General features: G+C 37.3%; 1 long non-coding RNA gene across 1 annotated transcript in view; it reads left to right on the top strand.

Moving 5' to 3' along the window:
- Positions 1-24,760, top strand: part of LOC116491733 — a 65,984-nt gene that overhangs the window by 26,863 nt on the left and 14,361 nt on the right. The window contains exon 2 of the long non-coding RNA XR_004253524.1: positions 3,713-3,823. This is a non-coding gene — a long non-coding RNA (uncharacterized LOC116491733). The remainder of the gene's footprint in view (positions 1-3,712; positions 3,824-24,760) is intronic.

Genomic DNA, 24,760 nt, shown 5'->3' with positions numbered 1-24,760 from the left:
CACTTCCAAGTTTGCAAGCTTTTCATCGTAAGTTTACTACTTTTGGCTTGTTCCACTGTCGTGACTGGCACTCATCACCGAGCTGGAACGGGTCTGCCTGGGAGCAGGGAGATCAGCAGCAAGGGGAGCACAGACAAGCTGAGTAAATGAAAAAGGAAGAGCATGACTTCTCCTTGAAACCAATCAGGAAGTTGGGAAAGAGTGCAACTGAGTGTGAGAAAATTGGGGACTATTTTGAGTTTCTCATTAATTTAAAAATGAAAAGGATGTTTACAACAACGGCATGTAAGCTTAAAAACTATCAATCATTTTAAGCATGATTCCAACCCATTCAGATGCAGTGGCAAAAAACGGTTGCTATTAAATATAATGTGAGCTCCCACCAGACTGAGAATTTGGAAAGTAGATGTGTAAAATGGAGGCTCCATCACTGGTAAGGTTATCCAAATGCTCACAAATTTGATCATTACTGCTCATCGACATGTAGCATTCTTATAAAGTCACTGCTTAAAACAGCCCTTCTGTGAGGCTGCTCCCACATAAATAGCAGCAGAGCCACCTGAATTTTATCAAGGTCTTCCCCTCCTTCATCAGAAACACTAATGCAGTCTTAAAAAAAAAAATAATAGAAAACATTACATAGTGAAAAGACTAGAAGTGTGATTGATGCCCTGAATTGACAGGTTTGCAATTGAGGCCCGAATACAAGTGCCAAGAGCCCTCTCCCAGATGTGCTCTGCAGCTGCACTGCTTGGGACGAGAGCAGGCCCGGCTCCTGCATCTGGGGCACCCGCAGGAGAGCCCTGTGGGCAGCCAGCCCAGCTTTCCACCCTCTGCTCACCCTCACATCCCCTTCCTGTAGCCCAACCACACGCTGTGGTATTTTCTCTGCCTGCTCAAGACCCAGGCCTCAAGGCCGTGGTGCTCTTCTCGCTCAACCCGTTTGCTGTTCCATGGCCCTTGCTCTTCCCTTCTGTCTGCTCCTGAAGACTGCTCTGATGATAGGCTTAAGAAAGAAAGGACTGGTAATCCTTTGGCTAACTCATAAAACCACTTGAGGGTATCAACTCTGGTCATTGTGCATGATTTGAAATAAATCAGGAACAATAAGTAAACACAAAGATTATACAAAAAAAAAAAAAAAGCAGCCATGTTCCCCTTATTTCATCTGAGAAGGACAGGGAATGCAAGAAAGAACTTTGAACATTACATGTTTCGTTATAACTTTATATCTATTTTTCATTAAAATTCTTCACATCCCTTTAGCTGATCCCACTATCCTCCTACTTCCTAAGTCCAAGCATTTTTGACGTCTGCCTAGCCAGACAGCATCCACGTGCTTTTTGTTCTCTTTGCAATTTACCATCCAACCATCACTCAGATCGCTCAGCCCTCCATCTCGCGTTTATGCTGCCACAAAATCCTCCCTGCTCAGATAAAATGCCACCCTCCCCACATACAGCCATTCGCAGTACCACAGCAAGAGCAGCATTTCTACCCTCCTTCTATTTGGTCTCCTTTCTCCACCAGATAAAACCACCAGCACCTTTCCACTTCCCATCCATGTTACCCATTTTCCCTTACAAGACATCCCCTCTCATGGCTAGCAGTATCTGCTGCAACTGTTGTTTCCCCAGACAGGTATCTTCTTCATCTTGAGAAAAGGCTTAGAAACAGCTGTGCTAGCCTCTAACATCCTACCAAATCCCCTCTTAGACCTCCAGCAATACCAACAAAAGCCAGTCCAGCATCAGTCAGGGAACTGGCAGACCGAACCAGTGCTCCAGATCCTTTCTTTGTGCCTCCAAATACCAGCTCCTGCAACTCGAAGTGCTTGGGTACGCTCCCTCCTGAACTCCACCCAAAAAAGCAGAACTACAGTAGTTTAACACATAGATCAAGAGTGCTTCGATCACCTTATTTCCAGAATTAATAAAAGAGAAGACTTTGGTCTGAGGTCAAACTCTGGAAAGAATGCTAAAAGGGGAGCTATATTTATTAAACAAATTAAAAAAAATAGGGGCTGCAGTTATTGACTAGGTAAAAGATTCAGAGCAAAAAATGAAATAAGAAACAAGATTTATGAATGGAGATTTACAAACATTCTTCTCTAATACAGCTGGTAAAGACGTTCTTCAGTCTGACATTAAAAAAAATCTTTTGAGAGAAAATCTAAAATCATATCAGATTATAAAAGGACTGCAGCAGTTGAAAATACTATCACTTGAGTTCACATCATACGCAAGTCTCTTCACTCAACTAGCATTACTTCTCTTTGAATGCTTTTAAATATCATTTGAGAAAATAAAAATAATAAAATTATTTCAAACTATAAAGGCTTTTGGAAATCAACATGAAATGTTGCATCTTTGTTTAACGCCTATTTTTGCAGCCAAGTTCATTTTAATGACCAAATGTCCAGGCAATACATGGTACAGGGTTTGAGAAGGAGACTTGTATTTTAGTTGGCTTTTGTATAATACAGACCTTCAGTGTAAAATTTAACATTAATGGGCATTATGTAATTAAAGTACTGTGTTTTAGTTCCCTGATGGGTGGTATTTTTTTCCATGTTCTGTAAAGTAGACACATAAAAAGTGTGAGATTTTTGAAAGCTGTTTGGAGAGTTCAGCCTTGCGTGTTTCTCCATTAATTGTAAGAGGGTTAGCGTAGTTACACTCAAGATGGATCTGGCATTCTCAAAATGTCTCCCATGAAACTCCAGGAAGGTCAGTACTACAAGCCAGTCTTTTAAAGCATATGCTGTATAATTATAGTATTTTGCAGACCACAAGCTCTTCAAAAAGCAATCATTAGACCACTGAAAAGTATATTAAACCTTAAAAAAGAAGTATTTTCAAATCTATACCATATTTACTTGATACCAGACATGTTCAGCTGAGTTCAATGTAATAAGCAAGTGGCTTTAACAAGGAACTCATTACTTCAGTCTTGGCATTTTCAATCTTGAATACTAAGAATTAAAAGGCTTCAGGAATCCCATCACCTGATTGGATCCCATCATCCCACACTTTAAGGACAGGGGAGAGTTATTCCATGGTTCCTCTGGTGCCTCTGAATATTGCAGGCCAAAGATGTAACAGTTTTCAGAACTGTTGAGGAACTGCAAGGTGTTGTGTTTTTTGTTTGTTTTTTTAATTTCATCAGGATTGGTGCATGGTACAAAAAAAAGATTAGACTAATACTTAGACCTGTACTTCTGAGAATTTAAGTAGGATTTAAGACATAAAATGAAATGTAAGCTCCACAAGAACAAAAGACCATAGGTTTGGGCACACAGGCTTGAGTTTTCACAAAAAGATCTTAGCAACATTTATCTGCAGCACTGAAGATTCAGCTCATCTTGTCATTTTGTCATTCTGAATAATCTCACAAAAAAAAAATCATGAAGCAAAATATCACAGATCTACTTATTTGTGGTATTTGAATTATTGAATATGAGCCTTATTCCACATTATTAATTTTTGTTTAATATTCTGAATAATCTATTTTCAGTCAGAGCTAGCTTGAAGCACAACATACTGAAAATCCAAAGGAAGAATTTGGATAAAGAAGGAGTAGTATAAAAATATTATCAGACCTCTATAATGCTAGTTATTTTTCTTTAGCTAACATCAAGACCAATTATCAACTGATCTAGTGAATATATTCTGAACTATAATACTAAAACTTTTATTTCTTTGCCTTCTAGACAAATCACCACAGAACTACAGAAGAGCAAACAAAGTGAGCCGAGGGCAATTCGACCATCTTCTCTGTCAGTTCCCCAGAAGTCGATGAAGCATATTACTGGGTCTCCAAGGTACTTCCCAGAGATTAGTTGGTCATGCTGTACAATTAGGAAGTGATTAAAACAAGCTGTTTCTTCAATTATATCAACATACTTGCAGCAGTGAGAGCCATTACCCTCTACATGTGTACCTCTCCAAAGTGAGGATATTTATTAGCACTTAATAATGACATGTCACCTCAGCCAAGTGACCAGGCAGCACAGTGGTCTCAGGTACAAGGAAGATGTTATGAAACTCCACCTGTCTCACCTGGGCAAATCCAGTAAGAACATTTGAGCTAAGAGTACTCAAATGTATTTGAACGCTAGGGATTAATCTTGGGCATTTTATTTACTTCAAACATACCTGTAAACCTTTTACAAAAGGTAAATCAACAAAATGTGTAGAGTCTAAATTAAAGAGATGAGGTTTAAAATGTTGTTAAGAAAAGAAAAAAAAAGATTCAACAAGACCCCACATAAATGATGCTTTCTAATAAGGCACATGAAAACCTCAGTTACAGAAATCATTATTCTTGGTATTACATGCTATTTTATATTCCCAGCAGGATGCTTTTCATCTCATCAAGAGTTTCCAAGGCTGTTTAGTGTTTCTGTATATGCAAAACAAACTTAAGGGCTCCCCAAAAGATCTGCTAATTAAAAAAAAAAAAGCCTAGTAAAGTGGTCAGACAGACTGGAACTCAAGTATTATAGGTAAGAGGGATGAAATGAAAGCTTGGAAACTATAATTTCTCTTTCTGTGGTAGGAGCAGAAGCAGCTGTTATAGACTGCGCAAATTAAAGATGTGGCTGACTAAGCCAACAGTCTGGAAACAAGACATTGCAAAAACATAACAGCAAGTCATCTGCACCCCACTTTTAAAAAGCCAAAAATGCTGACCATTTCTTTTTCTCCCTCCCTTCCTGTTATTCTCATCTGTCACAAATATCCTCCAGCTGGTATCCTTCCAGCTTTTGCTCACCAGTTCTAATTTCCCACCCCCGTCTTGGGGAGTTAATAATAATTCCTGGGTCTTTGGACAAGTATTCCATAGTGGGAGTTGTCAGCAAACAAGAAAGGACACTTCTAAAAGAAGAGCAGGTGAAATAACAGAGATGCAGTTCTAAACATTTATTTTTTTGCATATGCGAGTTGTTAGTCAAACATGTAAAAACAATCTTCCCATACTGAACAATATTTGCCATTCTTACAGGACAGTTTCATCTGCCCAGTAAAATCAGCATCTAGATATAGCAATGTCTCAGATTAAAAAAAACAGAAAAAATGCCACCTTCTTTCTTGATCCCTTTTCTAGTCTATTTACCTTCCTTCTTTTTAAAAGCAGTTAAAACTAATTGTGTCATAAACAAGTTGAAGCTGTATTCTGTTTTCCAAGTCTGAAAGTGATGGATGTTCGATGTATTTCTGCAAATATTACTTAAAAAAATTAGCCTTTCCTCATACCAGGTTTGGACTATGAGCTTCCTGTTATAAGAAGCATTAGCTTAACTTTAATGTCAAATGGCATTGTGAAACTAGAATTTCTCTCAATTTATATTAGCATAAACCTGGCGACTATTTTTGATCTCAGATTATACATCATGAATGAATATCACGTGATCTACTTCCCAAATGTCTGTTCAGACTCAAAACAAGCACTTCATTTCAGATTTGTGTGATACATTTAAGCACTGCCGTTTCAACATTACTCTAAAACAACATTAATAGTGTTGCTACATTGAAACATTGCATCAGATTTAAGACATGCTGAAGCTCTCCATAAAAATTGTTCATTAAATACACTTTAAAATGTTTAGGAGATTCATATCTTAACTCACATTCAAAATTGATACAAGCAAATTGGGTGCCTTACTTCTTATCAGAAATGAATCAAAGTTCACTTTTAAGGTGTCACAGGGCCTTTTTCTGATGCCTTTACACAAAATAAATTGATTGCCTTTTAGCATTTTCGTACAAGAGTAAGAACATAAGAGAACAGCAAAATAATTCTGAAGGTTAAACCCCATATTCAGTACAGTTTTGTTTTTGTTTTTTTTTTTTTTTCCTCCTACTGTGAGAGTGGGTATTGGAGGAGGTTCTTTGCATCTCCTCCCACACAGTTTCTGTGCTTCATAAACAGAAGCCAGCTGCAATTTTTTCAAGCCTAGTGGTTAGTTGACATTTACCATTAGTTTATGCTTTCCATTCTATCTTATCACACAGAAGAGGGCTAAAAATGTACTTTTAAGGAGTGGAGATTAAATCTTTACATTTTTAATTCCCCCACATTGAAGGGAGGGGCCTGCAAACAAGATTGTGTGGTGGGGCATAAAGAAGGGGCAAAAGGACAAAAAAGGATAACGCTGTACACCAGAACAGAGAATAGGACCAAGGAGTCCTGGTTGTACTGTTACTATTTGCTCATTGGACAACACTTCGTTGCACCTCTTGAACAGTTGTACCGATGATGGTGTTGTTTATTTCCCTTTCAATCTCAGTCACTAAAGAATGTAGTGTAGAGTGTTGATTACATTTCTGCTTGACAAACTTGGCAGTGTTATTCAGCAAATGCAAAAAAAAAAAAAAAAAAAAAAAAAAGTCTTGCATATATACCCATTATATAGCAATTTGATGGTAAGGATGGGAGAGGGGAGGCAGAGGTCTAGGACACCACACAAAACACATGTAGCCCCCTCCCCAAATTCTGGTGCAGCCCTACTGTGCAATGTATGAGTTAAATAAACAGCGAAACAGCTTTAAGGTTTGTATTTTGGTGATTGTCTTGAAAATAAACTCAGTTATTTTAAATACACAAAATTCCTATACCAAAGTATAGATACAAGACGGCAGTGTCACAACCACTATTTTCAACAGTGGAACACGCTTTAAAGTATTCTCAGGCAAACAGGTATCTTGAACACAGTGAACATAGAGAGGGCTTTCATTTAAGGCAAGCTCATACACAAAGGAATCAGGAAAACAGAGGTGATCTGATGAACTGAACTACCCCCAAAATCAGGAAGTCAAAAAAGCTGCACCTATAGTCATTAACAGCCCACTAAAACCTTCAGTGGGAAATTAACCTCAGAAGTTAGTCAGCCAGCAATACTGTGTTTATTTAATGGACTTTTACAGAGCAGAAATCTAGAGTATCTAGCCTTTAATCTGGTGATATTTACTAACAGAGCTTTTAAAAGAGGTAACATTAACAGGATTGCTGTAGATATGAAAAGGAACTTGGAACGTGCAATTACTGGATGGCTCCAAACTTTATCTGATCTCTTTAGGAGCCACAAAAGAAAACCATCTCAGACAGCTCACAACAGAGAGTGCCAGAAAATACCATGCTCTTTATTTTTTCTTGGGTCTAGGTCAGGACATTTGAAGACATCCATGACTAAGTATGATTTCTTTTTCCTGTATCAAGGCTGTCGTGACAGAACATCACAGAAGCACTTAAAAATCATACTGGCTCACAACATCTGCAGAAACTCAGTAGCGCAGCTGTTCACTGCACACGTTAAACAGTCAGCACTAAAAACTGTAAAAGTGGGTCAAAGAAAAACCAAGACCTAAACCAAGAAAGACCTAAAAGAAGAATTTCACGTAGGTAACTGGAATAGAATGTGAAAACAGCCTTTTCTCCAGGTCAGCAAGCTGAAAGCTTTAAGAGAAAAGCAGTTTGCAGCAATCCACACAATAGGTCATGAACATTACTTCCTTTTATTGTGTATTGCACTTACGGGGCACTAAATTTTTCTAAGCAGTACCCTAAGCACACTTTCAAGTCCAGCCAACAAACATTTGAATGTCGCAGCAGCCTTTTAAGAGAAAGCTTCAGTACTGTGAGTTTTTAAATAAAGACTGAAATGTTTCAAGCAAGACCAAGTATGCTCCAGTGCTACCTTCTCTTGTTCCTTCAAATTAAAAATGAAGAGCAGCACGTATGGAAAGTAGGCAGAATGTAATTAAAAAATAATCTTTTTGAAAGAAAAAAAGATCACCAGTCTTTAAATAAGGTGGAAACTCACCTGGAGATGGACAGCAGTATGTTTCTTTTTGTAGCGTAATGATTTAGAAGTGCACTCAAAGATGCATCCTTAGTAATAAAAACTAAGCAGAAGGACATTAAGTGCCAAAAATGAGGTGAACCCTATGCAAGCATGATCTAACCATCACCTTTTTTCCCCAGTGATGTCAGCTTTCAAGAAATCAGGCATACCTGTGTCAAAGTACATTAAAAATAATAGTATCTTAGCATGCATGCAAAATCTTTTGAAAGACTTTACTGACTGCAGTTAGAATTTATACATCAAAATAAACACTATAAAGGCCAACAATAAAGGTGAGGTTTTACAAGTTTTTGTATGAACTGAAGACAGGGATTCAGATGAATCAGATGGATTTCTTTTTCTTCCATGAAGGACTTCTTTTGTTTCATTACCAGGATTTGGTCCTCACACATGCATGTTTGTTGTGTTGTTTGCTTTTGTATTTTAAGCAGCCCTCACACTGCCTGCATTAATTCTAGTTTATGCTATGCACAAATAGAGCAGAATATCAAGTACATACATGACCGCATGGACAGCAAGATGCTTCCGTGCAAGGCTCAGTCAACTAAATGCAAGAATTTCCCATTTCTCCAAACAAAGCTCTTCAGTCACAACTAGTCTCTCACCATACATGTACAGCCCTGACTCTTCATTGCTAAGAACTCTACATCTTTATTATAGTCTTATTCACTAGTCAAGATAAAGAACAGATCTATCCATTACTGTTAATGCTGATTAGAAAGGAAGATCTCTATTCCAGAAAAAGATGAAAAGAGGTTTGGGTAAGTTTTTGTTCTGTGTTAGCATAAAGAAAGGTATGTCTAAATTGTTTTATTTGCTTTGGGGGAAGTAGATCATGGCAAAGGAAAGAGGAGGAGAAAACCTAGGCAACACGATTTTTTTTTGCAGATAGATAGTAGTCTGATAGTTAGGAGTTTCACACAGTATTGGAAACCCAGCTTTCCAGGCCTTTCTCCAAAAATAACAGAGCTTTAACATTCCAGAGGCACACCAAAAACATCAGGCTATCAACCATTCAGGGGCAGCAAGGGGTCTTTTTTCTTCTCCTCACGCAAAAGGGCTTCCCAGAAAAACGTGCATAGAAAAGTGTTTCTTTAAGACATCTTTGGTTTTCCCCATAGGGGAAAAAACAGATTAAATTTTCAACCAGATGTAGTTGCAGTTTTGTTTACGTCTGCAAATGAGAGGGAAAAACTAAAATAATGAGAAAAAACATGCTCTACAAAGTTCTAGTAATACCTTTAATCATATTACAAGCTTAATGCATTACATTAATTTGTTAAATTAACACAGTTGGACTTTTAGATCAAACAGGAGAGAGAGAAGATTGCGATCCAACAAAAGCATGTTATAGAAGTACTGTTCAAAACATGCCGAGTATTTTCTTGTGCCTGAACCCTAACAAAAGGGTTTTTCCTTGAGGCAGGTATTTTGTCTTCATTTTTGTTGTTTTACTTTTAAATTGTAACTATCTGTTCTGCTTTGTGAAATACACTCCAGTCTGCTGGCATTTCTGTGCATAACAGTTTTCTTAGGACACTTTTGTATTAGTAATAGTTGAAAAAATAATCCCATCACAGGTCTGCATTTTACAAAAGACCACAAGCCTCAGAAGATCACTGTGTGCACGAACTTCACACTGAGTGAACCCATCACGTCAATCCTACACAAAGCACTGCAAAGTTCAGTGTTTTTTCTAATCTGAGAGAGTCTCACATCAGGTAGTGAAAGCTAAATCACTTTGTTCTTTGCCGGTGAATGACTTTTTCCAGCATCCCCTTTTTAAATGCAATTTACACGTTGAGGATCTGGAGCCGCAGTACCTGCAGCTGCCAAAGGGCCACGCAAAATGCAGCGGTCCCACCGCGTTACAGGCATAAAGGGGGCTGCATAGGGGGACCCTTACAGGGACCCCCACCTTCCCTTTCTCACGCAGCCAACTAAACTCTATTATAATTGATGCAGTATGCAGAAACTAGAAGGCGGCTAATTGAGTTTAAAAGCTATACAGTTGCAGCCTCATTTAGGAAATGCCTCCAGGCTTGCTTGAACATTTACTAATAAAACTAGATCACAAAGCAAAGTGAATATCCAACTCGATGTACCCAAAAGGCGTAAAAGATCCTTTTCTCCATATTCTTAAGCCCACACTAACCTCTCCAACAAAGTACAGTTCTAGAAATCTGAGAATCCCCATCTCCATTTCTCTCATCTTGAAGGCTGAGCTCTATACTGTTGGCAGTGATTAATCACAATACCAATTACAAATTTCTGTTGCAATAATACATTACAATAATAGATTACACCTGAAATCAAGACCCTGTTTTACTAGATTTTGTTTAAAAATGCAGTTTACAGGCTAAGCAGATTATGAAGACAAAAGAGAAATGGCCATACAGTTTAGGAACAGAAAGAAGTCCCTTGATTCCCAACTGATTGAGCCCCTAAACCACATTTCTTGTAAAGCATGATTCCTCTACAATGGAAGACTGTGTGCAGCTGACATGAAGTTGGAAGGAATTGATAGTATCCTGGATTTAAAAGGCTGAGTTTAGGAAGCATAAATACATAGATGTTTCATCCTCCTGTCTTTAAGCTAGCAAGTTTAAAAAAAATAGTTTTTTGTTTACATTAGACATTTCTGTTTGAGGGAGAGGCAGATGGAAACCTCATTAGCCCTGCTATTCTGAAACTTAGCTTGCTATATGTACATAAAAGTCAGTGCAGAAGAGTGCAATTCTTATCATGCACCTTTAAAGACAAAGTAAAGATCTAGGGCTGGTGACCTCAGCACGTGAATCCAGCCTTTAAACTGAACTAATCCCTTCAGGTGCCAACAGAGCATGAACTGCAATGCAAACTATAGATTCAGTTCTCAGGTGATGAGTCCATGCTGTTTCATACAGTTTTGACTACATTGCTGTTATCCGGTTAGGTGGGCTATGGATACAAAACCTTCAGTGAGCCTTTCTGGCAGTTTCTAGGAATACTTCCACAGGGGATTCCCTCTTCTTCTTGACACGGGTACAAAAGCCAGAACTCATGCTTTTTATAAGTATGATTCAAAATTGACTAAGACAGTGGAATCTTACTCAACATTACATGGTTCACTAGATAGTAAATAGAAAGTGTTCAGTTTTTCAAAAAATTAAAAGTAAAATAAAGCTTCCTCACCTCAAAATAATTTTCAGCTTTCTTCAGAGCATTGCTAATAGTATTGTGTCATGATTTAGTAGACAAAGGTCTTTAATAGACAATGGTCTGATGTTGTGATTTATTTGGTTTGGGTTTTCTGATCCTTCTTAAACTCATGGTGCTCATGATTAATATCCTTGGGATTAAGAGGTGCAGATTTCCCAGTAAGCTGAGAGCTATGTATCATCACAGGCCATAGCACAGAACGTCCAAGAAAAAAAAAGAACAGGGAGAGCCCGTGCAAAGAAACTATTCACACAGTTTCCAAAATAAAAGTTTTCCCTCCCCTTTGATACCTCTCCAAATTTTATTTATGGAGATAAAAATAAGGTTAACTGTGCCCCACCACCACCTCCACTTTCCCATACTGTTCTGTATCCACAGATAACATATGAAGCTACCTTTAGAAACATCTACACAAGTGACAGCACCTACAAAACTTCCTGCCATTGACCAGCTGCCTACTAAGGCATTTCAAGTCAAGTAAATGATTTGAAGAAATAGTTTAAAACAAAATCCATAAGAGTATCCATAATATTTAATGGAATAATTAGGTGTGGAATGAACCTAGGACCAGCTCCCAGCCCAGACAGGAACATAAAGGAATTTGAGCACATGTGCATTCAACCATGGTAGAACATGTTCTGAAATGCTGCTAAAAAATAGGAAAAAAAATCACTGTTAGTCTTGTTCTCACATTCTTTCAAACTTTAAGCTTTCCGAGTCCTGTAAGAACAGAGTGGGAGAAACACTGGAGCTGAACATCTAGATACACTTCTGTAAGTGGGTTTTAATTCTCCTTTATATACACAATGTAATCACAACTAAAGCAAGTAGCATGATGAATAGAAGGTTTTAATCATTGTCTTTTCTACTTTATGTCTCGTTAGGTACAAGACAATTCTTCCCTTACATGGGATTCAAGACACTGTTATTATATGCTCAAACAACTACTGCTTGCACTCACTTGAGTAATATGAATACATTTAAAAGACTGCTTCCCAATGTAATGGTTTATTTCACATGCTTAACCCACATCATTACAGCCATACTGAAAGTATTTCAACAGATATAACTTATCAGATTGTCAAATCATATCCTTGCTGTCCAACAGTTACAGCAGCACTCCACACAGCAAAACAGGAACATCTGCTCTCATGATGGCAGCTGGGAGCACACTGCTACATCAGGAAGTGAACTGTGCTCTCCTCAAGGTTTTAGTTGTTACAGAATATATGCAGGGCTTTTAGAAAAGTTTCTTGAAGGATTACTTGTGTTCAAAGCATTATTTTTAGAAAAGTTACCTGAGTATATCATATGCTTGCATGACAGGGAGACCTTGTGCATGTTCATTCTATATTTAAAACACAGTTGAGCATGGAGAATGGTTTCATTTCAGAAGTTAAGAAATTATTTCTTAAGTAGTGCTAAACCTGAAGATGTTTCGTGTTTTGTTTGTTTTAAAACGAAACACGCTAATAGATTTTTTTCACTAACAGATGTTTTGGTCTTACTTTTAGGAAAGTAAAAAAAACAGTTTGGAAAAATGCTAGCCACTACTTATTTCAAGTCGTCTTTTGCTTTCACATTATTCCTTGCAAAGGCTTTTTGGCAATAAACATAAGAAAAATTACTCATTTACCTTCAACGAAACCTTGTTATATGACAGGAAAGTGACCACTTACAACCTCGGTCTTTATCAGGTAAATGAAGCCAGACAAGATTAACTTCTTCCTATAAGAATAGTATAAGTACCTTTCACGCCGTCTCTAGCTTTCTGCAGCACACATGCACACTTCACCCACACTTTTTTTTCAGTTAAGTGAGGGGATTGTGGCTCACTAAATATTTCATTATTATTCATTTATCTTTGCTGATTCCTGCAGGATTGTATGTACCGGATAGTACTTAAATATTATCAGTCTGTTCTGTGCAGAATGCATGCGCACCTTCCCAGCATCGCCAAATGCTCTCATACTTATTAGTTAATTGATGAGACTTTTAGTTACTTAGAATTTATTTCTCCACTTCTCAGAAACTGATAATTTTTCCCACTGATTATGCTGTTACAATAGTTTTCTAATATTTATACATAATCCCTCTGAGCAGTATGAAGAACATGAAGGCCAAGTATAGGGAGAAAGATGCTGTAATTTTTTTCTTCATCATTTACCCTAAGTTTTCTACTAGAAAAAGTTGTAACTTAAATAGCTGAAGACTACATCCACAATCTGAAAACACCAGGCTTTTCTTTCAAAGTCTGTGACCCTTCACAGGTATTAGCACTTCGGTTTGGGAGCAGCTGTTATGATACTTCTAAGCTCTTCCAGACTTACTCTTCTTATAAACACTTCTACTAGCTTGAAGGAGATTTCAGCAAAGGTAATTAAACTCTAGGTAAATCTTAATTTTCTATGGGTTTCAATAATTTGGGAAAGGAAACACTAGCCTACAAACAAAGCTGTTGGCAACATGGGTGCTAAGAAACCATTATTATTCAAAAACAAAAAGAACAAAAATCTATGCATTTTCAAGTAGTCAGTCACCTTCAACACTATTTTTCAGCATTTGACATATGTAAATTTGATGCTCACTCTAGAGGTACTTCTGTTCATTTTATGTCACACGGAAAAAGAAAAATACGCAAAAGTTTACCCAAAATTCACATTTGTAGAATGCACATCTGCATAAGTTGCACATGATAAACTGTGAACTACGTGCACAGACACACAAGTCTGTTTGCAAAACACAGAATTTGGGAAGTTTAGCACACAAAGTCAGACCTATAATTACTTGAGTTGCACAATTTTTCAGCAGTGGTACATGCTATGCTCTTTTAATTACTGTGACTAGCCATAGTGAGAAAAAGTGCAATCACGCTAATCAAAAAGGTTTTTGTAAGTAATGATTCCATTGTGACAGCAAGGAGAAGAAAACCTACAATAAGAGCTAACAGTGGTTCTCATTTCTGTTTGCATTTGATTTCTTTTGCTCTGTGAAGCAAAAAGTGAAACTCTAGCCAAAAATGAGGCATAAGTACATTGGCATGGCAGTGAAAGAAGAAACTAGCAACAAATAGAGGAAGAGGAAATAAAGGAAAGCCAGGTTTTTCCTCAATACCTGTAGCCCAAGAATTAATTTGTCTTTTCTCATGACACTTCTGAACAATAGCAAAGAAAACCATCATTTCTACAAGAGAGAAGATAGAAAATGTGCAGTCCCCCCAACATACTCCAAGGTTATACCCATTGCATTTGCTGTTAGAAGTTTTCTATAAACTTAACCTTCCCAGATTTATTACTTACAGGTGTAATTTCCAGTTAAAATTCCTGGACTTACTGACAAAGCAACTTTATTTAAAGCCACTAAACATTTCTTTGAAGAGCTCCCTCCGCCCCCTGCCAAAACTAAAAAGTACTGATTGTAGTAGCCATGCAGAGTGGTTTAAGCAAAAACCTTTTCACTAATATTCAGAAGGGAAGAAACACAGACAGCTGCTTTCACTTGGCCAATATACCTTTGTGCATTTTATTGACTGTTCTAATCAAGATTCCTTCCACAATCAAAGCAGTCATAGGATTTTGTTCAGCGTATTCTAGTACTAGATTTTGAAAGAACCTGAGCAGTTACATAAATGCACAGAGTCGGGAGAAAGCCATTTGGATGAGCACAGATTTGAAAGACTCTACTTCAAAGAGGTAACCATGAATTGCAGACTCTGAGTAAAGAAAATTTTCAGTAAGTAAATTCTACTAAAGTTCAGGGTATATTAATGCCATAGCCTTATTTTTCTTCAGTAATATAAAATAGATCAATTTCATTGTTTTTCTAGTAGAGAAATATGCACAGAATTTTAGGTGTGATTTGTTTTTAAGTGAGAAGAGAAAGTCATACATAAGCACACATATTTAGCACCCTTGGAATTTGAGGCTTGTTTTTAAAACAAAAAAAAAGGAAAGCTTTTCTGAAACCACTTCCCCATCTCTTTAGCAAATACCAAATATTAGTTTTGATTTATTCAGAGAACATAAACCGTATTTGAAATTTGTTAGCCCAGTGTGAATATTTTAAAAGAATCCATGTACTTAACCTAAATTGGAAACAGCTAACATATACCTTGTTTAGGACCAGACTTGTATACAATGAACAAGTCTAAAGAAAAAAAATGTCTACATGCGATTTACAAAGGCTTCATTCTTTTGTTTGCATTCTAACGAGAGCGTAAAGCAATAACGTCTCCCGCTAGAAATGGGGGAGTACTTTAAACAAGTTTCACTTACACAGCATTTTTTCTCTTTTGAAATACATACTTTAAAAATGCTTCACAATTAACATATTGTACACATTTTGCAAGGTCCTCAAAGATCAGGAATTGTTTCTGGAAAGACTCAGTCCAATTTGGCAAACAATTACAGCATACATTACTCTAAGGTGCATTAAATGTCTGGCTTCCGTGAGGGTACAGAAACATGTGCTTTACCCACAGTTAGGTCCAATAAGCAAAACAAAGTCAGTTATAATTTAAAATTGAAAGGAAAAGAAAAAAGGAGAGCAAAGTGAAGGACAACAAGACTAAAAGGCAGGGAACATTACAACAGCAGAGTGGAAACAAATGGGATATTATAACTGGGATGCAGTCACAGGACTCTGTGTAACTCTGTTACAGCTAAACACCAATAGCTTCTGGTGAAATTAGTTCTGTGTGCCACTTTAGTCAAAGTATAAAGAAGCACATTCAAAAGCCAACGAGCACAAAGAAAACATAGTCATGACTATTCACAATAGCGAATTCTGTACTGAATGTGTGAACTGGACATGGGTTAGGCAAAATACAAGCAGCCTCCCTTTGCCTGAGATCTTTGTAGCAATACAAGCCAAGCAATCTAAACAGAAATGGCTGGCTGTGCTAGGAGAAGGGGAAGAAATAAAACCCCACAAAAACAAAAACTGCTTTCCTCATGGAAGAATGGTAACTTTGGACAACATTTGGCACCACAAGTTCAAGGGGTTATTTTATCCGCATTGTAAGTACAGACCCAGAGATTTTACAGTATTCCTGTCTCCATGCTATTGCTTCTTCTGCCATTAATGGCATTTAAATTATAGACCCGCTGCAGCCATGTAGTCAAAACAGCACATCATCCGATGAGACACTGTATTATAACGTCAGTGTGTCTGTGTTTTAACTGTTCTTTCATATACTGTACTTCTTGTCAATCACCCTCTTTCTCTGCCAAAGAATAGATACAAGAGACGATTCTATCTTTAGACTCCACTGAAATTTTGTGCTCAGACAACTGCAATACTTAATCATTCATCACGTAGCCAAGACTCTTGTTTACAACCATGACATTTTTAGAGGTACAAGGACTAGATAAAAACATTTATAGAGAATTTAAACTGAAAAATCAAGGACATGGTTAAGGAGGCAATTTAATTAAAGCACATTATGCTAACTTCTAAACTAAATATTACACTAAAAAGAAATACCTGATCAAGTACTTTTAGTGTCCAGTTTCAATAATACATTCCAGATGTACTGAAACACTATTTTCCAAAGGCACATACTGACCTGTACATATGTATCGTTATTCACAACAACAAAAACTGATTTGCAACAGCCCTCTGACAGCATCTCAAACAAGAATATATTCAATTTCTAAATGATTCTGTGACAAAATCTGAGACATTCCTCTTCCTAAATAACCCCAAGAAGTTAAAACCGTTCATATGAAGTCGCTAACAGAGCTAGGTACTGAATCCAGATTTTTGGCCTGCGTTTAAAGCTTTTTCATCTCAAAAGCTAAGAAGAAAGCTGTTTCAGTGTCACTAAACTGCTTTTTTGGGGGGTCTGCTCCTATAAGCTGGTCCCCTGCTGGCAGCCCTCAGACAGCCAGCTCCACTTAAGATGAAAGGGATTATTTATTTAAGCAAGAATTTTCAAGATTTCATAATGTTTCTTATTTTCTTCAATTTAAAGTATGCTGTTCATCAGCCCCAGCACTCAGACCTCAAAGCAATGCTTTAAAGTATTCACACTAAGAAATAAACAATTTATATTATTAAACTGTAGTCGAACTTCTTTTCAGCATTGGCTTATTTCTAATGCCTTAGAAAAATTAATAATGATTATTGCTTATTAAATGCATAGCCTGAACCCTGAGGAGCTAAATATCAGGAATCCATACACTTTTGTGAGCATGTAACAAACTCGCCAAGATTATCTAGAGCAACTGAATCTATTCAGCAGTTCAGCTGAGCTTTTACAATTGTTTCCACTGGGGGGAAGGGCCAAGTCAGCACACATTTTCTTCTGAAGCATTGAAATTGTTTGCCCTACTTTTCCTAAAGGAAAACTGTAGCCTTTCCATTGCAAAGGAAACAGTATTTTATGACTGACCTAGCTTGTTTTATTTTTATTTTTCCCCTGAAATGTAATGTCTCTTACTCTTTCCCCGCACTCCATTTTAAACTTCATCCAAAGCTGCAATGATTTGACATTGGACAGAGTATAAAAGCAAAACAAAACTCCCCCCAGCCCTCCTCACAGTTAAATAACAAAGGAAATATATTGCAGGCATTGGAGAAAGTTATGCAGACACTGTTTTTATTTTATTTTTTAAACAAAAGTTATTCTCCAACAGCTGACAAAAACATGTAGAAGTAGGTCTACTTTCTAAAGTCTCAAGCTGTCTGAAATATTTTTACCACCAGAAGTGCTTCTGATGCAGTTCCTTCAAGCCTCATTGATGCATACTCAGCATGACTGACCTTAGAGAGGCTCCTAAAGTAACTGAGGTTGGAAGGGACCCCAGGTCCTCACCTAGCCCAATGCCCTGCTTAAACCCGAGCAAAATCTGACACTGCCCTATACTGGTTGCCCTGTTTAACCAATTCTTAAATATTGCCAAGAATGGAGATACCAGCCTTTGGTGACATGTCTGTTAATACTGAGGCAAAACTTGAAAAATGTATATAACAATTCTATACATAAGCTTACATCATGAGCCACTAACGTAGAAGAACATCTACAGTTCAGCTGTAGCATTCAAATGTTCTTTATTACTTCTAGTTGCCTTTTTTACAAGAAAAAAAAAAAAAAAAAAAAGGCTGTGGTAGACCAGATAGCACTTGGCAGCTGTTGGTAAATAAACTCAATTTAGTCTAGAGTATTAAGTGATTGAGTAATGATCACTGATCTAGACATGGATGACACCGTGAAGAGGTGTTTAGTTTTCACATCATTTTAACCCAGCCACATTCCTAACCCCCTAGTTTCCTTCAAATATCGTAATTTGCCAGAAGTGTCTGAGTTAATTCCGAAGTTAGAATAAATCCTGTCTGGCTGCACTAAGTACCCGCCGTTTGGTTCTGATGATTTGAAAATTCTCCTCGCACAGAGGTAAATAGCCTTTCCTAAGTTCAGTTCTAAAACCAACATAAAAATTCACTCTCCATGTAGTTAAATGGGAAGTGAAATAAAATTAAGTCCTTCTGAAAACCTACTCCAAAAGACATACCGTTTATAGCCCAAAGCTATCTGTGGAACAATTCATTGTCTATGAGTATGACAAACCCTCAAAGTATCTATTAAAAGGTACTAGGTTTGATTATTTAAGAACTGGAGATCATTTGCATAGAGTTTGACTCCCTTAGTTGGTTCAATAGAGATTGTTTGCCCTCAAGTAATGATAAAAATACTAGGCATTCTCATCAGACACCTGCTTCAAAAGATATGATATTGCATACCAGATTGAATTTATGCTTGACTGCTGACTAGTTCGCATTTCAGGTGTAAAAAGAAGAGCTTGTGTGTGGAACACTGGAATTGCTTTCCCTGTATCCCCCCTCTGAAATCTGGTTCTTTTTTGACCGTACTGATACTGACATCATTAATAGAAATTCACTGATCACGGTGACAGAAGAATAGGGAGAGGAACACATTTAAACACAAACAAAAAAAAAAACAAAACACAACAACAAATGAGAATGATCTGTACCCTCTGTATCCCTTCTTACAATCCAGCAAAAAGTTTAAAGTTAAACTGTACTTCAACAATTGACAGAAAATAAACACTTAATACATTCCATTTAATACCTTTTTACATTGATATTTTCATAGCTTCCTTTTTGAATTCAGAAAAAAAGAATTTGTTTAATTTAGGATGTATCAAAATAAAATAGATATTACACTTTTCCAGTACATGTATTCTTCTGCATTCATACAGAAAGACAAAATTAAACGCTTAAGTCAGTATTTTTTCAAGCAGATATTAGTTACGGAGCATCGAAGGAAAAACCTTTATGAAAGCAATACAAAAATAGACCCTGTTATGCTTCACAGCTACATAGAAAGTTCCTGCTCTGGGAAGTCCATCAAATAGACAAAATATGACAGTAAAAATCATTTTTCACACTTTACCATCACAAAAATTGATAGTGTTTCAAAGATACCTTGCTTTATTCAGACCAGCTTACTTTTAGTCATTTTCAGAGTGACCAAATTTTGAATAATCCTGATATAATATCTCCTTATGTTCATTTGTTTTAAGTGCTTCAAACACATTTGCTTGTCTTCTCTCTAACTAAATGCCTCACCTTTTCCCATTTTCAAACTCACATGTCAGGGTAGCAGAATTGTCTGTAATACCTAATCTGTATATCCAAAAATCCAGCCATACTTACTGTTTCCCTTCACAGTCAAGTAGCAAGCAGCTATATGCATAGGTGTGATGGGACTGAATGGAACAATTAAATACAAACAAGGTGTCAGTTCTGGGCTTTACAATTCTTGTAATGACTTAAGCACATAGGTCTGTAGAGAAACTTACAGCAGGACTAAGACAACTGTGATTTTAAAATGCTGTTGTAGATTGTGTTATGAAAATTAAACAAATTAGAAGAAAAATTAAGCTGCCATTGCAGAGAGAGTTTCCATATTAATTTATGAATTACTTTTATAATAAAATAATTTGCCATAGATACTCTCTAGAGTGAACGTAAGTTAGCATGATCTGAGAACTGCTTTACTGAGCTTGTCCAGAGACATTTTTAAGCTGTGAATTTTGATACACAGTTTTAATGATGTCCCTGGCAGTCAAAACATTATCAAGTTCCACAATTAATTCCTTACATCTTTTATCAAGGAAATGCATAGACACTACTTCCAACAAAAATAAAAGGAGTCTTTCCAAACCCATAGAAACATCTGTCTGCATTCTGGTCCTGAAAAAATGCCTCTATTGCCAGGTCTAGGTCAAACTTTGATTTTTTTTTTTTTTTCCAACCATCTAAGAAATTCAGAAATGGATGCAAACACTGTCTGATTAAAAATCCAAGCAACCTAGATAGAATTACATCTCAAGTAAGTATCCATGAGTTTGCCAAGAACTTATATAAACAGTGGACTGAATTATTTTCAGTTTATGATCACCAGCTTGTCACAAGCCACAGACACGTAACACCTTTTAATGCTATCTACATTGACACAGTTCATAACAGAAGGATAGCTCCTGAGGCAATTTCCCCCTTCTCCCTTCTTGCAGTGCATTTTTGCACATATTTCTGAGCTTTATCATTAGAGTATAGCTAGAGGCATGCTTTTGTTGCCAACCAGTATTCCCCCAGTGTCTTCCTCCCTCATGTGAGGGAAAAAAAGGACAATGCTGCAGGGCTGGGAAGAAAAGCACAGTCAGAAGCAGTTGCTTTACCCAGCCTGTACTAGGCAGCATCCATCCATCCATCTTGCTCGTAACAGCTCTTCAACTGCACATCATCATAAGCCATTGCACACCACACCTCTCACAAGAATAGACATGTTTTCTGTATTTCTGTACTCTCATTTTACATAAGGAACATTTGTTCACCTTCATTGTATCAAATTAATAAATGAAAAATCAAAAGGAAGTCAGCAAGCTTCGTACTATAGCACTTTCTTACAACTATTTTTTCCAAGTATCCCCAAAGACATCTAGAGAGGAGTAACTAGATCATTTTAAATTACTTGGATCTTCCAAATGAGCCAATAAGTCCAAGAAATATCAGCATGGAGTTTCAGTAATAAATAAACCTGACAACATACTTGAGGTAAACATAAGGAAGGTTAAAACACAGTTAACTCCTTCAGCAGCCTATTCAAAAGCATCCTTTTCTTAAAAGGAAAAATCCTTTTTAAGATAGACTTATGCCAATTACATGGCACTCAGAATAGTAGAAAACTGCAAAACACTTTTTAAGGTTCAACTCTGCAGATTTGCAAGGCTTAAGAGTCCCATATGTAGAAGGTGGTTTATAACATTAGTAAAACCAAAGGTTAAAGACTTTTTTTTTTTTTTGGGGGGGGGGGGGGGGGGGGGGAAGAACACAGAAGAATGATTTTTTGAAGGCTATATGTTGCTCCCACTAACAAAAAATTTATCCCAGAGCTATTTCCCATCAGTTTAACTCCAGAGAAGAATTTGTAAGATAGTGTGCTTTCTCTTCTCATCTAGGCCATCCAACTACTTGCTAGCAGAGTAACATGTAGAAATTAACTCTGCAGTTCCATATATATATATATATTTAATATATATATATTATATATATATATTAAATATATATATATATATTAAATATATATATATTAAATATATATATATATATTTTTTATATATATATATATATAAATATATATATATATTTATCTTCTGAGGTTAGCTTTCAGTGTGGTTTGGCTAAAAGCTAATCTAGATACTAAAAACCCTTTTCAGACCTTCAAATTCAGATGCTAACATTTTCAGCCAGTAAGGTCACACACAAAATATGTATGATTCATACATCAGATGTGTAGAATTAGCACCTAAAGCAAATTTGTTTGATAATGGAGACAGACTGTGGCTCTGATTTACCTGCTAGACATCCTCTTGGAGAACTATTCAGCTGGAGCGAACACATCCCGTGTACGATTTCCTTGGCTGTGGCACGTCAAGTGTCACCCAGGAGCTGCCACTTCAGCATAAGGATAAATACTAAATTCGGCCTAAGAGGAAAGCAGAACATCCAAAGAATATATTAGTCACTTAGTCGAGGACAAGAAGAGGTAGGCACGGGAGCAGGAGAGTCACAGGTCTAGAACTGTAGCATTGAAACTTTAGATTTAATGTTGCTGCCTCCTGCCATTGTGGCAATAGGACCAGGAACTCACTCTCCTCCTAACTGGAAAAAGAGTAGGCACTTTTTGCTGCCTCCCTCTCAAGGAATGAAGGGCACGTCCAAGTCATGGAGGACCAGGATTCAAATTCCAACTTCACCAATGAGATTCTGAAAACAAGTCTACCCCATACCCACTACAGGGTATGCTCAAATGCCTCCTCCATAAACTTTTACACTTTGCAAACAGCAATTAAGTATTCATTTGGCAACAGAGAATGTACTCAGCTACAGCATGGTAACTGAGACAACCACCTCCCTTGTCTTTAAGGTTTGCTCAAATGACCAGCTACTTGCAGGAGTCGACAGCATAGGGGCAGCAAGCTGCACGTGCCTGCAGCCAGCTGCACAAACTGTGCTGAAGTGAGGCCAAGGCGAGCCTGGCCTAGGCACCAGGGAATTCGTCTGACAGATACTGTGATGACCCAAGGCTTTGGGCACATCCATGGTCAAAAACAAGCACTGGATAGGGTTTTAATTTATATACTTGGTGCTAGTTAAGCACCTAGGCTAGCTGTGGAACGCATTTAAGCAAAATAACACAGCTTGATCAGGGTTACACTGTGCTACTTTTGTAATGGTCGGGTTTTTTCATAATAGTTGTTCTAAGTAACTACTAACAATTATCTGCTTATAATAAGCGTGACTAGAAAACTTATTCTATTATTTTGTATACCATCAAATGTCTCAATACTTTTGGGAGGGTCCCTGGATTCTATAAAAATTGGAAATGCCATGAAGAGACATTCACTTGCAGAGAAGATTTGTTGGCACATTATCTTTGCTTTTAGTTTTAGTATTACACCATTTTAGTTTTCAGTATGCTAACTGTGCTGATATCATCTCTGTGGTGGAAACAGGGTGCAGTCGAAGTGCTTTGTAGGTATCGTGCGGTTGGCGTTGTGTGCACGTGCAAAGCGGTTTGGTGGGGATACTTAGACTTGACTGGCAGCAAAACACTTGTTTAAAATAGAATTTCCAAATTCACTAAACATAAGTCCTGGCAAATGAAGCACAGAATGTCAAATACAACAGTAGCTAAGCATAAAGGCATGGCATGCAATAAGATACCAAAAAAAAAAAAAAAGCAAAAAAAAAAAAAGACCTCAATACCACTTGAGACAAGTTCAAATCCTTAACAATGCAGGATGGCAAGGTGTTTGTTACGTAATAGCGACTTCAGATACCTTTTTTTTTCTTATTTAAATCCTGCCATCGTTTCACTGAAGAGCAGTGGATTATACTTCTACAGAGTCTGAGAGACAGGGAGAGGAGCCAGCAGCAATATTTAGCACAGAGTGACTGATTCCTGGCATCGTTTAGCTTCTCTGCATGAGGAATCTGGCAACCTCTTTTCAAAGATGCTGATTGAATAGTTGATACTTATGTTATACAAAGGCTCAAAATAAGCGCGCACACAAAAAAAAAGAATGAGTAGATCCTAAGACCCCAAATTACCTTTTTTTTTTTCCCCCCCTTTAAATGGTGTGGGGGAAAAAACCTGGGCTAAGTGCCAAAGCCAAGGGAATGCAGACAAAGTTCATAATTCAACTTCTGACTACACATCTCTGACAAACATCTATAATACATAACAAACACTTTAGGCACAAAGAAACCTTAATGCAAGAAAGACTGCTAGTTCTTAATTTTTGTGAGACAGAATAATCTGCAAAGTAAATTTATTTATTTATTTATTACCAGTATAACTATCCCCACTTCCACTCAGAACTGTAAAACTCTAGCAAGTCTGTCTCATCATACAGATGGTGAATTTCCACTCTTTCACTACACTTTGGACTTCTGAACTACAGAAGTCCCAGCCAATCAGCACGACAGGGTGTTGAAATCTGCTGATCATTTGAGAAAAGCAGCCACATTTTGCTGAATGTCGAAAAGGAACCAGTTGTAGGGATGTGCACACACTTCCGTTATTCTTGCACACTAAAATATTGCATAAACTTATTTACGTCCACACATAAAAAACAAGTTTACAGACTTTCACTTTGAGAAACATGAAGGGAAGACCAACAAGGTTAGTTTATGTCCTCAGAGAGGGGAGAGAGCTGGGGAAGGGCAAGAAATTATACTGGACCACATCAAGTAAGCAAGCACACTTTCTGCAGTTCAGAGCCTTTTTGCAATACACATAATGAAACTCTTTTCATTTGTCTAAAGTAACTGAGTGCCTGGCATCTGCTTGTGGAGCTGATCCATCCCCAGTTGGGTTACACAGCACAGGCCCAATGAAGGTGAGGTTTCTCCAGCATGCGACTAACCCAGCCCACTTCCTCAGATACCTCATCTTTTCAACTATATTCATGCAAAACTACAGAAAGCTAGTTACGTTTGTTACTTAAGTTTACACAAAACCAGTATAGCTGAGATTCCTAGTGGAAGGAATGGAACATACACGTATGCTTTTCCCTCTAGTCCACTTCAAGTGATAATTCTCTGCATCTCCCTCAATATCTTGACACAGCTTACTCAGTCCAGACTCACTTTCTTTTTGCG

This window comes from Aythya fuligula, chromosome 8 (genome assembly GCF_009819795.1).
Source record: "Aythya fuligula isolate bAytFul2 chromosome 8, bAytFul2.pri, whole genome shotgun sequence".
NCBI classification, from domain to species: Eukaryota; Metazoa; Chordata; class Aves; order Anseriformes; family Anatidae; genus Aythya; species Aythya fuligula.
The sequence above is the reverse complement of the archived record's forward strand: the minus strand, read 5'-3'. Positions and strand labels throughout refer to the sequence as shown.